This window comes from Rhagoletis zephyria, unplaced genomic scaffold (assembly GCF_001687245.7).
Source record: "Rhagoletis zephyria isolate East Lansing unplaced genomic scaffold, Rhagoletis_zephyria_1.1 Rzeph_scaffold_00057, whole genome shotgun sequence".
In the NCBI taxonomy this organism is placed as follows: Eukaryota; Metazoa; Arthropoda; class Insecta; order Diptera; family Tephritidae; genus Rhagoletis; species Rhagoletis zephyria.
In genome coordinates, this window is record NW_016157141.1 from 350,016 (window position 1) to 363,717 (window position 13,702).

The following is a 13,702-nucleotide window of genomic DNA, read 5'->3' on the forward strand; positions in this document are numbered from 1 at the left end:
CAATTTAGTTATAAAACCAACAAAAATCCGGGCATGGCCGGGCAATCACAAATAATGTGTTTTGAAGTCTTATCTAGCGATGGGGGCGGGACATCGTGACCTGCGACACCGCCGACAGTAGTGGTCGAAAAGGTTTTTAAAAAATTGCTGCTGGGACAGGAAAGTTATCCGCTTACGACACTCTCCATAAAACCCGTAACATCTAAAAATTCATCTGGCCACCCTTGGCACGCGACCCTTCGGCTTTAACGCAAATCCGCCACGGTCAGTATGGCGAAAGTAGAATATTAAAGCAAGATATATTCAGTTATATTAGCTTAAATTAATTTGAAAGCCATGTGAATTTTATTAAGTGATAGATAACCGGAGCCGGGGTACCGATTTGAGAAATGTCGGGATGGGCGGGTTCGGTACCGAAAAACTTATCGTCTTCAAAACAGAACCGACATTCTGACTCTGTGGTCAGAGCAGTTCGGTTAGATCTTCTTCTTCTTATTTGGCACTACAACCGTTTTCGGTTTGGGCCGAGAGCGAAAAGCTTCTCCAATTGCCTCTCTCCTGAGCGAATTTGCGCCAGTTGCTCATCCCGAGTGCCGACAGATTCTTCTGCACTTTGTTCTTCCATTTTGTTCGTGGGCGAAGGATCTGTTCACTTTAGCGTCATCATCCATGCATACAATATGGCCAAGCCAGCGTAATCGTTGCATATGCATATATTTATGCGCTTAACTATGCTCATATCGTTGAAAAGCTGAGAAGTCATAAAAGGCTATGGAACTCGGAGTGGCTAGGTGCGGTACTTTATACTCCTCTTAAGAGCAGAGTGCCAAACTTAGAACAATTCGGCCCTGTTTCGATGAGTGAGCACTCATGAAGATAGCGGTTGTACACATACATAACGTCAGCTTAAGAACGAAAGCTAAATTATGTTTTCTTGGAAAACCAGCACGGGCATGATGAGGGACTTATTAGGTGTGGTTTTTGTACGACTAGAGAGGACTTTAATTCCTACTCAGTTCAAAGTAGCACTTGGTGGTAAGGTATAACTGGCTAGACGAAGGCAGCGGTTTTTGTACGAGGCTACGACGGTTACAAGCAATTTACTTTTCGCTATTTTTTGTTAGATTTAAGGCGTAAGTGAACTCACAATGTGGGGTCTAGAGGACGGAGAAAACTATGAACTAATCCTACTTAATTGAGAACTAGCTCTCTCTAATACCGATCCGCACGTGACCCTAGGATATTCGACGTGGCTTTTCGAGGACGATTTTGGTTTCGAATATCCGCCAAATTTTTTATTTTTTTCTGAGCGCTCAAAAGTGTTATACCAACTACCTTTAATGTTTGTCAAACATGACGAAACCATTTTAAGGTTATTTCCACTGATTTTGTACAACAAACCTCATGTCTTTGTGCATCAATTTGTTAAATGCATCCGCTCGGCATGGTAAGTTATCTGCTAAATCATATCCAAACATGATCGATAACGTTCGGAAACTGTATTCTCGTTTGCGTTTATAAGCAAATCTCTTGTGTGCAGGTCCTCAACTTAGCTTTCACTATATGATACTCGAAAGCTCGTTTGTTATGAGCTTTTATTTACAAGAACAACAAGTACAAGTGCAGTTTTCGCTTGGAGTTAATCGAATAAATACCGTTTGTGTTGCAGTTTTACTGTTCCCTATTTTCTCACTTTAAATGTCGTAATTAAGTGATGAAGTATATGAAGACCATGTTATATTTATTTAAAAATATGTGTCAACGAATTTCTAGGCTTCCGACAGATCGGCAGTATCGCACTAAGGACAGACTAGCCGCGTTGTTTACAAGTGAGAATATCGCGGATGAGAAAAACGATTCGCTCGGAGGTAATTATGATCCTCCGATTTGCGTCGATTTGCTGAAGAAGAATTGTACATAGAGTCGAATGTTGCGTTGAACAGTGGTAATGAAGAAGAGGAGAACTTTGTCAAAACAGAGGTGACTGTTAATTAGTCTCAATTTCCTTTCGGAGGATTTTATACTTAAAAAGCTGGCGTTACTTATTTGAAAAATCTTGCGACCAGATATCGCTCGCATGAGCACAATGTTCCAGTCCTTCTCATCCTCTTAAGAAACCACCCTGATAACAATAACAACTTTCCACGGGGCACCCAGCTAGACGAAAATAGTAAGCACAATGTTGCCTAATAGACCTCCATGTACACGTATACATTTAAATTCGGTATACTCAATGACAGGAAGACTAACTTCCTCGGATGGTATCGATGAATGCACCGCAAAAAGAACACCACCGCCGATTCTGCCCACGCGGTCACTCCTGTATATTTGATATTCATTTGGAAGAATTTCGGAATTAAAAATATGAGGTTTGAGCCATGTTTCGGTCAAGGAAATAATATTATAATTGCAGTCAAAACCTTTTAAATATAAGTCAGTTAATTTGGTATTCAAACCTCTAACGTTTTGATAGTAAATACTTAAATTAGACTTGCGAGTTAGTTTTTTGAATCCGAATTAAGATTAGAAATTTTAGCTACGTTATTATTACTTTTATTAGGTTTATACTCAAACTCGCGAACAAACGCCCCGGTCGGCCAAAATGAACTATTTAGTAGTGAATCAAAATCTTCGGAAGCTACATCAATTTTAAAAGATGAAATATCGCGATCGTATTTAAAATTAAATTTACGAATAAATACATCTTTAGTTCTAATTTTAGTCGATATGTATGACTTTATATCATCCGAAGAAGTATCTTTAGCAAATCTAGAGACAAAGATTGATCTTCTCGGAGGAATTACAACCAACTTTTTGGTAATGATGTCTGATGTGCGGGGCTCCGAATTATTCGGAGGAACTAAGTTAGACAGTGGAGCTTGAGATGTTGATGGCAACACTGTTAAATCAACGGTTTGACTATTTTTAGAAGTAGACCTAGTGGATATGGCTTTAGAAATCGGAGGCTCCAATGCCTGAGGGCATGGAGAAGATAAATTAATAAGTTCTAAGGACTGGGATGGAGGATTTTTTTTACTAGAATCCGTGGCTGTCTTTTTAGGTGGACTAATAACATGCCCACCTTTATTTTCACGGCTATCTTCAGAGTGTGGAGGGTCGTCGAGACAAGTGAAAGATCTAAACATTTTTTCGTAATGCTTAAATTTCTCAACAAGCGCCGACAGATCCTTCCCGATCTCAGAAAAACCATTTCTGGACTGCCTGAAGAATTTAAATAAATCAACTTCGGTTGATCTACATTTTTGACAAGACCAACGAAGACCCTTACCCTCGTTAATAGCGTCTAAAACTCTACCGCTCAAACCAGCACATTTTATATGGGCAATCCCATCGCAGAGCCAGCATGACACATAGGAGTCGCTTTTAACGTGGCAATTGGTGTAAATACACGACATGTTTAAAATTATATTTATTTTTAGGTTTTAGAAGCAAAAAAGCAAAAACGGTTTTGAAAACGATGTATTAATCAGTGAACCAATCAGCTGGTAAATATCAGTTGGAAAGCTATGTAGCGAACAGTTTTAAATGCACTGTATATTTGACACCTAATAAACACAACGCAAACAGCTGTGACAAAGATGAAACAGCAGAAATGACAAAAAGAGCAAAATCAATGTGCACAAACAAAAACAATTGTACAACAACAATATATTATATGAAACAAAATACTCGGCACATGCAATTAAGAATATCAAGTTAAATTAATCAAATTTACGGGAAATTTTGATGTTTTACTTATCTTTAAATTGTGCACCAGAAGTTTATTAACACTTTTTTTAATTTTTTACTTTAATAAGCGTAAACAGCTTTATTAAACACAAGATTTAAACAGATCACAGAAAAACACAGCTTCACAGCTTGACGTTTGCGTTTTATTGTTATTTTATATGATATCGTAAAAAAAGTCGGAACTTAAGTTAGAGACTGATTTATATTGATGACTTATAGAAGTAAAAGTCACTGACTAATTTTTATTTATGACATTTACAAATAAAAGTCCTCGAGAACCGTTATCTAAGACATATAATTTAAAAGTAAAAAAAACTGTTATATGCATATTATTTAGATGAAAATCAAAAGTAATTGCTATTTTGGATTTATAAAATAAATATCCGAAATATCTGTTATTTGAGGAGTAATTAAATAAAAGTCGAAAAATAACTGTTAAAGAGCGATTTTTTTTAATAAAAGTTGTAACTGTCACTGTCCGTACTTTACAATTAGTACGAATAAGACGACGCTTTCCTAAAAGTTTAACACCATGCTTTGAACAATGAGGAAACCACATATCTACAATATCTCTCATCACCTTATCGCACTAGTAAAATACTATTTTAACAGTTTCCACCTTCGTAGACCTAAAATTCAAGATAAATTCGTTGATGGATGAATAAGCCTTTTAGGCCCAAAAAGATAACATCGTTCGATTCATCAAGAACAAAATATTTTAAGGAAGGAAGAGATTCTCTGCACTCGGCTTTTGATAGGCTAGGCTTCCCTTAACCGCTTTTATTCCATATTTTTTTGTCTATGTGCGTTCTTATTGGACGCTTAGACATTTCGGTATCGAGTATCGAAAGTATTTGATACATCTTAAATCGGTACCGAGTATCGATGAATACTTAAAGTATCGACTCAGCACATCACTAATGTCCAATTTTCGAGACGTCGAATAAATCGAAAGCATCGAATACCCATTTGTGCCCAGTGCCCATCTCTGGCTAGATAAAGGCGGCGACTTAAGATCGATGAGGACCTGTGACGATTTTTTCGACAATCTTATTTGATACATGTTTAAGTAGATGGTTGGCACCAACTTCGAGCCTGGGAAATATTATCACACTGGGAGATGTAGACCCCAGTGAGCACCCAGTCCTCACTCCAGATGAAGGCGTCCACTCAAAATTATCTATGTAACTGATCTGATAATTATGTATATATATATACTATTTTCACGCTCTTCTACAATACTGGTCCCCAATTAGTCAACCAGTACTCACTCAGTGATGATGGCTTTGGTTAAGTCTGTTCATATATATATATAGTTGGCTTCAGAAATTATAGCTTGTAAAAGCTCTCCCACACTGCTTGAAAATTATCTTTTTTACATACGTACATATTTTACAGGAAAATTGTTACCTGTAAATAAATTCTCCCTTTTTTTCTGATGCACAGTGTATGTATTTTGCAATCCACTTACCAAGCGCCTGAAGGTGTTGCATTCAGCACAAATGCGATTTCGTATCGGCAACGGCATGCCACAGTTCACTGAGCAAATTAAGCGCCAACGGTAAGACTTTGCCGTAATACCGTTAAGCTGTGCAATGAAAATAAACAAACCAACAATTAAATGGAGCCTAATGAACAAAACCGCATACATAAATATCAGTAGCGATTTAGCTAATTGAATTTATTGGCAGCGACCAATTTATTGTGGAATTAATATTGTATCCGTTTAATTAATTGGCTGCAAGGAATGAGCTTGTGGCGTTTTCATTTTAAACGAACTCTGACAGGTATGTAGTCAATATGGGGAGCCTGGAAAATATGTATCTGATAAGCTGCATTTGGGCGTGCAATATACTTAAGCATGCGTTAGTGAAGCTGCATTTGTATGTGTGCGTGCGTGCAAAAATATTCAAGCAAATAAATTTTGCGTTGAAACAGCGACGACGACACGCAAAAGTCATAATGTTAATGGGTAATTTGCATAATAAATTGCCGTTGTCGCTTAAGCGCGGCACTGCGGTCTCTTTTAGGCGCGCGGAGCATTGAACGCTTGCCTCTGTGCGAAGCGTGCACCCTCTGTCCCTCCCTCTGCCCCTCTCGCTCGCCGTTGCACAGTTTATGCCTCATTTACCCGCATAAAGTTATTGTCGCGCATGTGTGGCCACAAAATTGTTAATGAGCAGGAAAAAATGCGACCACACGCAGTGACAACGTTAAATGGAACAACAAGAGCAGCAACAACGACTGCATACAATATAATTGTTGCAATAAAAACGCACATTTTCAGGTCGAAACTATTGCCGATGTTGAATAACGCAGCGCTGTGAGCGACTTTGTGACTCCTCAATCGCCCACTTACTATGCTTTTTTTGGCCCCATACTGTACACTTCTACCTCACTCTATACTAGTGAAACTGTTTTTGGGAGATGGCTGTTGCATTGTTGTTGCAATAAATGTGCATTGCTTGCATAGATAAACAGTTACTCACATTTGGTCATCGTTGCTACGCATCTAAAACCATTTGGTGTGCCACTAACAAGCTTCAATTTTGCAAATTTGGGGGTTTAGTGTGACTGAGTGTGTGGCAAATGACTTACTTGCAGTGTGTAGGTGCTGTGGAAATTCTCCACATAAAAGTAGGAGGACTAAATATTTAGGAAATGTTATCAGACAGCTCTAAATACTTTGCATTGAGATGACCAGAGAAATTTGCGAAGAGCGCCTGCTCAGGGGTATGAGCGCTTAAAAAGTGCGCAATTATGAGCCATGATCCCAACTCGATATTGAAGTTATTCCTGGCGATTTCAATGCCAAGGTGGGAAAGGATGCGATCTTTGGATCATTCTTGCATTTTGTGCGCAACACGAAAACCCCATGTCAACGAACGTTATCAATGTTATTTGTCGCTGTCATCTATGAGACCGACTGTGATGCCGCATGTGGGGTTAGCAGCCCGCAGTTTCCCCTAAAGCCATTTTGAGTTTCTCAGGTATTGTAGAAGATCACTAAATTCAACGAATCTAAGGTCCTCCAAGATGTTGAAAAACGGTTTTCGTAGAGTGGAGAGTTTTCGAATGGATATAGAAGGGCACTAGCACAACAGGTGCATAATCTTTTTATCTAATCGTACGCCTAGTCGATAGGCATGCTTGCCTATTAGGCTGTGTCCTGTTATAACAGATACCAAAAGACTGGCATTGTGCTTAATTAGTCTCAGTAGTAAGGAAGTGCGTTAAGCGCTGAGCGCCATCCACAATTGACTGAAAGTTGCTCAGGTGATCTCATCATTCCATCTGTGGTTCGATGCTTTAGTAAGTCTCTTAGAAATAGTTCAGTAGCTTGCAAGTTTATAACGGTATTCCGATTTCATCATTTACATCCTCAATAGGAAGTTCGAGGGCAAGTCGCGCCAGTTCACCGGACTTACAATGACCCTCTATGTAGGTTGTCGACTGCTTCGCGCGTGATTTGATTGCCGCCTAGTTGCCAGTGAAGATGTTGATATGAACTTGGGGTATCATATCACACTTTACCGGTTTTGTTGCCCTGTCAATTGCCATGAGTTCGGAAAGAGTTGCACTTGACCGATGTCACGTTACGGTATATTCTGGACTGACAAACAGAGCAGATTGTCGGAGGGACTAGGAGTTGCCGGCGGCGGTGTGTGGGTGCTATTGTGTTTATTTGTGTGTCTATTGTTGTGTTGTGTTGGGGTGTGGGTGTGTTGATTGTGTGCTGCCCAGGCTGGTGGTGGTTTGCCGTGGAGGCGGTCCGGTTCGCACAGCATGGGGCCACGAACGACGTGGTCCATTGCCGGTGCGTACGCAAGCCCGAGCAGTTACGGAGGTGACTCCACCCGGCACAGGCATTGTACCTTGGTGGTGTATGCAGTCATCTCTGGCATACGCAGCAGGTGAGCATAAGGGTGCGGAGAAGGTGTAGCCCTAGGATCGAGCAACGTTTGATGGATTTTGCCGACCTGAACGGGGTTAGATCGCCGAAACAACAGCCCTTGGTCGGGTAAAACCCGAGTCATTCTGGTACGTAGAACCGGCTGTCGTGGGAATGCGTTGTTCTCATCTCACCTGCTATAATTGCGATTTAAGCCTTTGGACGTTATTCAAGTCATTACAGTGAACCCCATCCCAAGAGTTTTCCACAATACCACTGTACCGTGATAGAGAATTGGCATAAATACCGCTCTGTATAGCCAGTGTATAATTTTGGGTACAATTCCCCATCTTTTTCCTATTTACCGGCTGCAGAAATATAGTGCTACCCTTATTTTGCGCATTCTATCTGCAATGTTGCGCCCCCAGTTTAGTTTTCTATCCAGTATGGGACCTAGATATTTGGTCAGTTCCTTTACTCCAAGGGTCTTCCCCATAAGGATAGGAGGGTTACAACATAAGGATAGTTTATTGGGAGATCTTTAAATTACATCGATCAATGTTGAAAGGTGTTAACCCGACATAGCTTTTACAATATCCTGCAGCAAATAGGCGGTATTTTAATTCATTTTAAAAGTGGGTAGGGTACTTGGACAATTAGGAGATAGATCGGTCTTAAGTCTTTTGGTCTCGTGTGTAGTTTTCTTTATCTGAAATCAAAACTACTCTTACCTCCTCCCAATTGTGACGTATATGATTAAGTCGAAACACGGTATCAAAGGCAGGCAGGAGTATGAGTGCGATCATTACCGCAATATGCTGAATAATTCCATCTGGTCGCGGAGAATTATATGGTCGGTAGCTGTTTATAGCACGTTTTATGTTCTCCTCGGCCATAATATTCGCTGTGAGGTCTCCATTGTTGCCAACGAGTCGAGTGCTGTTAACTTTACTCCAGAAAGTGAGTTTGTGCTAGGGCTAATGTTTCTTCGTTTTTAGTTGTCACCACCTTCCTTGGCGAGATAACTAATATTGCAAGGACTCATTGATAGTATTTTTCGTAGTCTACTGAACTCTAAATTTTATTCTATCTTCTGGCAGAAGTTTCTCCATAAGCCGCGCTTAACGTCTCTGACTGCGTGCTGAAATGGGCGTTGCTAGTCTTTAAATTCATTCCAAGGGTTAGGTCTTTTCGGTAAGGCTAAGTTAAAGTAGTTGCCACAGACACTTGGACAATTAAGAGACCTGTACTACGAATGCGGCTGATTTCGATGGCTGAGAGCTGCTTAGGGTTAGTTAGGAAGTGCGAGCCAAATTGTTTCCATCTTAGCCTCGAGAAGGCTAGACAGTCCAATAGAAAGTATTGAGATGATTCTACCTTATCATCTAGTTGACAGCTGATATAAAAGGAATCAGTTGACATTCCTAGTCTTCCCGCGTGAATAACAATCATACAATGACCCCTCAGATCCCCCACCATTAGCGAGAGCTGAGGCTATGCAAGTATAAGGAGCTACCCCAATCTAGATTTCACTTTGGCCCACCACCCAAATTAGCCTTATTAAGAAGTTTTAAGACGCGATTGATAGATAGGTCAGACCTTCACTTACCGATTTCGAACGGATGATCACGGCGTTAAGGGCCCTGATGGCCGCATTACTATCAGAGCATATGCTAACCTCCCTAACTGACGTAACGCTCTTTAGCAGTGAGTCTACCGCTTCCTTGATGGCAGCTGAAATACAGTGCAGAACTTCGGAAAAAACTTTTCGACAAACCCTGCGTCCAAGTCCGCGAAAAAGAAGTTTAATGCTTAGGAATGTAGGTGAAGCAGGAGCCACTGGGAGCCATTTTGGAGGCGCAGTAATCTGTTTGTTGGGCGACGAGCCCATTAGTAGTGCGTGCGGTGAAAATTCTGCCACAGGCCCAATGTTCAACATAACGTTAAGCGAACCTGTGGTTCTTAATGCTCCACTAAGGCCGCTAGTAATGAGTTATATCAACTAAGGGCTCCCTAAAACACGATAGGCTAAACTAAGGTTTCATAGAACCAATGAATTAATTTGCGTGAGAGGGCCCACCTATTACCGCAACCGACGTCTTTCTTGCCCTATCCTTAATGTTAGGCTTGCTCGATAGCTCCCTATCTAGGATAAGGTCCAAGTACTTCACCCTGTCTGAAATCCGCAGACGGACACCCCCAACCCAGGGAAGGGTCACATTACGGTATCTTGTACTTCTTGCTAAATAAGACCAGTTCCACCTTGCTAGAATTCACTGCGAGGCCGCAGTTGGCTCTCCACCTAGTTACGTGATTCAGGTAACCTAGAGTCAGACCAAAAAGGCGATCTAGAAACCGCATCTTAACCAAAAGTGCTGTCGTTAACAACCGCAATCCTGAGCAATCCAAGAACTTTAAGACGATTTCCTTAATGGGAACAAAAGCGGAAATTTAGTGAAGTAATCCACGAGCGTCAAAATATCCTGATAGCCCTAGGGCGACTTTAACAGAGGCGCTAATAAGTCAACACATACCTTTTCCTAAGACTCAAAAATGGCAGATGGGTGTGCATTTTAAGGGCTAACTTGCTGACAAACTTTACATTTCTGAAAATACTTCGCAATGCCTGCTTTCATGATTGAGTCTTTTAATAAAAAAAAAAACAAAGCTGCATTCGAACTTAACTGTAATGTTTTCAGATCTCGAATCTTCGAAAAGCAAATCCCCTCACTACACTTCTCATCAGTTTTCTGAAACTTAATCTCCAAAATCTCCCTAAAGTTTGATACGAAATTCAATATTTTTTCTCCAAATTCTAAGTGTGATATTTTTCACCAAATTTTTAGACTTTGAAAACACTGTTTTATTGCATGGCATTTGTCCAGTCGGTACACTCCATCACATCACCCTACAGGCACCTAACATAGCAACATATTAGCCAAATTATTTTCGCCTGGAATTTCATTAAATCAAGCGCATGCGTTGTGCAATTATGCAAAGAATGTGCCACAGAACAACGCTGGATAAGCACAAAATTTAATATAATGTGCATACTAAGTATATGTAGTATGTGTGTATGTACAAGTATATATCTGTGCACATGTACATGAATCAATTGAAGTAAATACTTACGTACAGATGTATTTAGGTTTGTGTGTACATACATATTTGCATCGGTCTGCCCATTGTCGCTTATTACACTTGTTTGAACACACACTTCGCACATTGTTTTATAATTACTTGTCACTTGTCGAAGTACTTTGACCACTAATCCTAATGTGGCAATTCGCAGCAGACAAGGATCGTAGTTGTCTGCATACCTACTATATACAAATGTACATACATGTATTGCACGCACTTACCCGTTCGGAAAAATGCGGAACGCTTCCAAACAAACGCTTGTCTTCGAGATCTGGCTGTATTGGAAGATCCTCCATCCAATAACACTACCATTCGACAAGAGACGAGAAGGTAAACGAAGTCAGCTAAAGAAAAATAAGATGTGTGTGTGTGTTCACAAGACCATTGTCAATTCTGGCAACTATCTTTGAGAGCTTTTTTCTGTATTTGGAAAGCCTAATAGAAAGATCTCCTAACGAGAGAGCCTTAGCGATATTCTGTGTGCTGTAAGTTAAATAAAAAAAAAAATAAAAAAATAAATAAAACAAGTTTCTAGAATTATAAAAAGAAAAATTAAAAATATTTTTCTTTTTTAAACAATAAAAATTACAAATTAAAAGAAAATTAAGTAAAAAAAAGTTTATAAAAATTACGATAAATTAAAAAAAATATATATTTTTTCACAACAAAATCTTAAAATAAAATGAAACTTAAATTAAATCAAATAAAACAAAGTGAAATTAAAAAACAACAACTTTTTCTTTTTAAAACAATAATAAACATGTTATAAAAATAAAAGAAAAATTAATAAAAAAATGTATAATTATATTAAAAAAAGTTTCTAATCAAGAAAAAAATACATGAAAAAAGTTTCTAAAAATGAAATGAAATTAAAAAGGTATGTATGACAAACACAAATCATTTAAGGTATCTATACGATTTTGTCGGTGCGAATCTGGTCCGACAAAATTTACAACAATGTCGACCATTGTTTTAAATGAGGAACCACACACTTATGCGATTTTGCTACAGCGATTTATTCAAACATTCACAGTTCTTTTTTTGGTCGTGCCGAAATCGCAGACTCCGCGTTTTGAGAACGAATAAGGTCAATAGAAGGATTTTACAATATTAAAACAAAATTGAACGTAATAAAACAAAACATATTTGATGTAGAAAAGTTAAGAATTTTATTTTTTTTTTAATATTTTTGGTTTGTCTATAAATTGACAGATTTTACTGCGATAAAATCGCACAGATGTGTGAGTACTTCCGTTTTCGAAGCAGTAACGTTTGTAGCATCAAAAACGGTGCGGATTCGTTGCGACAGAATCGCATAGGTGTGTGGATGCCTTTAAAAGGCAGAACAAATAATTGAAAAATGACAATGAGTTCTAAAAAACTATCAAAATTAAAAGAATATCTTTCTTTTTAAAAATATATAATCTAAAATTAAAACTAACAATAACATATGTGTAAGCGCCAATCTATTATTATTCAATAAAAATAAAACTACAGTTAAATAAAAAAAAAATCGGTTACAAAGTATAAAATGAAATAAGTTTAGAAATAAAATAAAATGAAAAATCTTTCTTTTTAAATAGATCTAAAAATTAAAAGAAAATTGAATTAAAAAAAAATATAAGTTTCGTAAAACTAATCTAAAACCTAAAGTAAAAAAAGAAAGAATAAAATTAAAATAAGAAAAATATATACATTTCGATAAATTAAATGAAATTAAGAAAAGAAATTATTTTTAAAACAACAAAACCTAAATATTTAATTTAAAAAAGAAAAAATAAAATAAAAATAAGAAAATAAAACATGTTTATAAAAATTAAATGAATTTAAAAAATATATAAGATATATGTACATAAAAGAAAATTAAATAAAAATAAGAAAAAATATCACTAGAACCTCGTATCTCTCGAATGGAATACCAATGCTTTGCTCACTCGGCTATTGCGCTTAAAATGGTATACCCTTGTGGTCAGCTGATTAAGTTAAGTGACATTTTGATGACTTTTGGCTATTTTTCTTTATTTAATGTTTATATTTTTGTCATAAAAATCTAGCACATTACATAACTGGCACCATATAAATCTAAATTCAACAAACTTTAAGAATTAAACCCACAAATGTTAAATTTCTTGTTAAGGCGTTCAGTCGATGCGCTCGTTGAATGTTCTTTAGAAAATGTAATAAAATAAATAGCCGACTAAATGTTTTCGATGATCATTTTGCAGATATTGGCACATATGTACATACTAAATACATATGCATGCATAAGTATGCAAAAATGCTTTTGGTTCAATGCAACCAATAAAATTCCATACAAATTCATTTTGCGTGCGAATCGAAGGCCACAGAAATTCGCAGTTTTTCAGTAATTTTTTTTCTTCTTCGTGTGACGATGTAGAGCGTCAAAAACAGCAACTACGTAAAAGTCAGGCACTACAAAGGCATTCACGCGTTTAAGCGCGAGTAAGTACATATGAAGTGATTTTCAACCGCTGCTGAGTACATGTGACTCCATGTAAAGGTATGGATTGGATATGGACGCTGCATACTTACAATAATTTTTTCCGACACAAATTGCAACATGCCACATCCGCGGCTCAGCTGCGGTAGTAAAAAAAATATTGGCTGGCAGTGGAATTTTCGCGAGCCAACGCACCAACCAAAGGGCCAGTGAGCCAACGAGCCATTTGCTGTGTGGCTACTACTTTGTGTGCATTGTTGTGCCTATGCTCATTTTTGCTGTTATTGTTGTCAATGCTATTGCGGTTGTTATTGAACGCGAAAATTTTAAGCTTGTTCGATAATTTAAAAGCAAAACATTTTAATGATAAATATGTACCAATGGCAGGAAAAGCAGCAGCCAACCAACCATGCATTCAAACGCCCATTTGTTGAGTAGCAACACGAGCACAGCCTGCA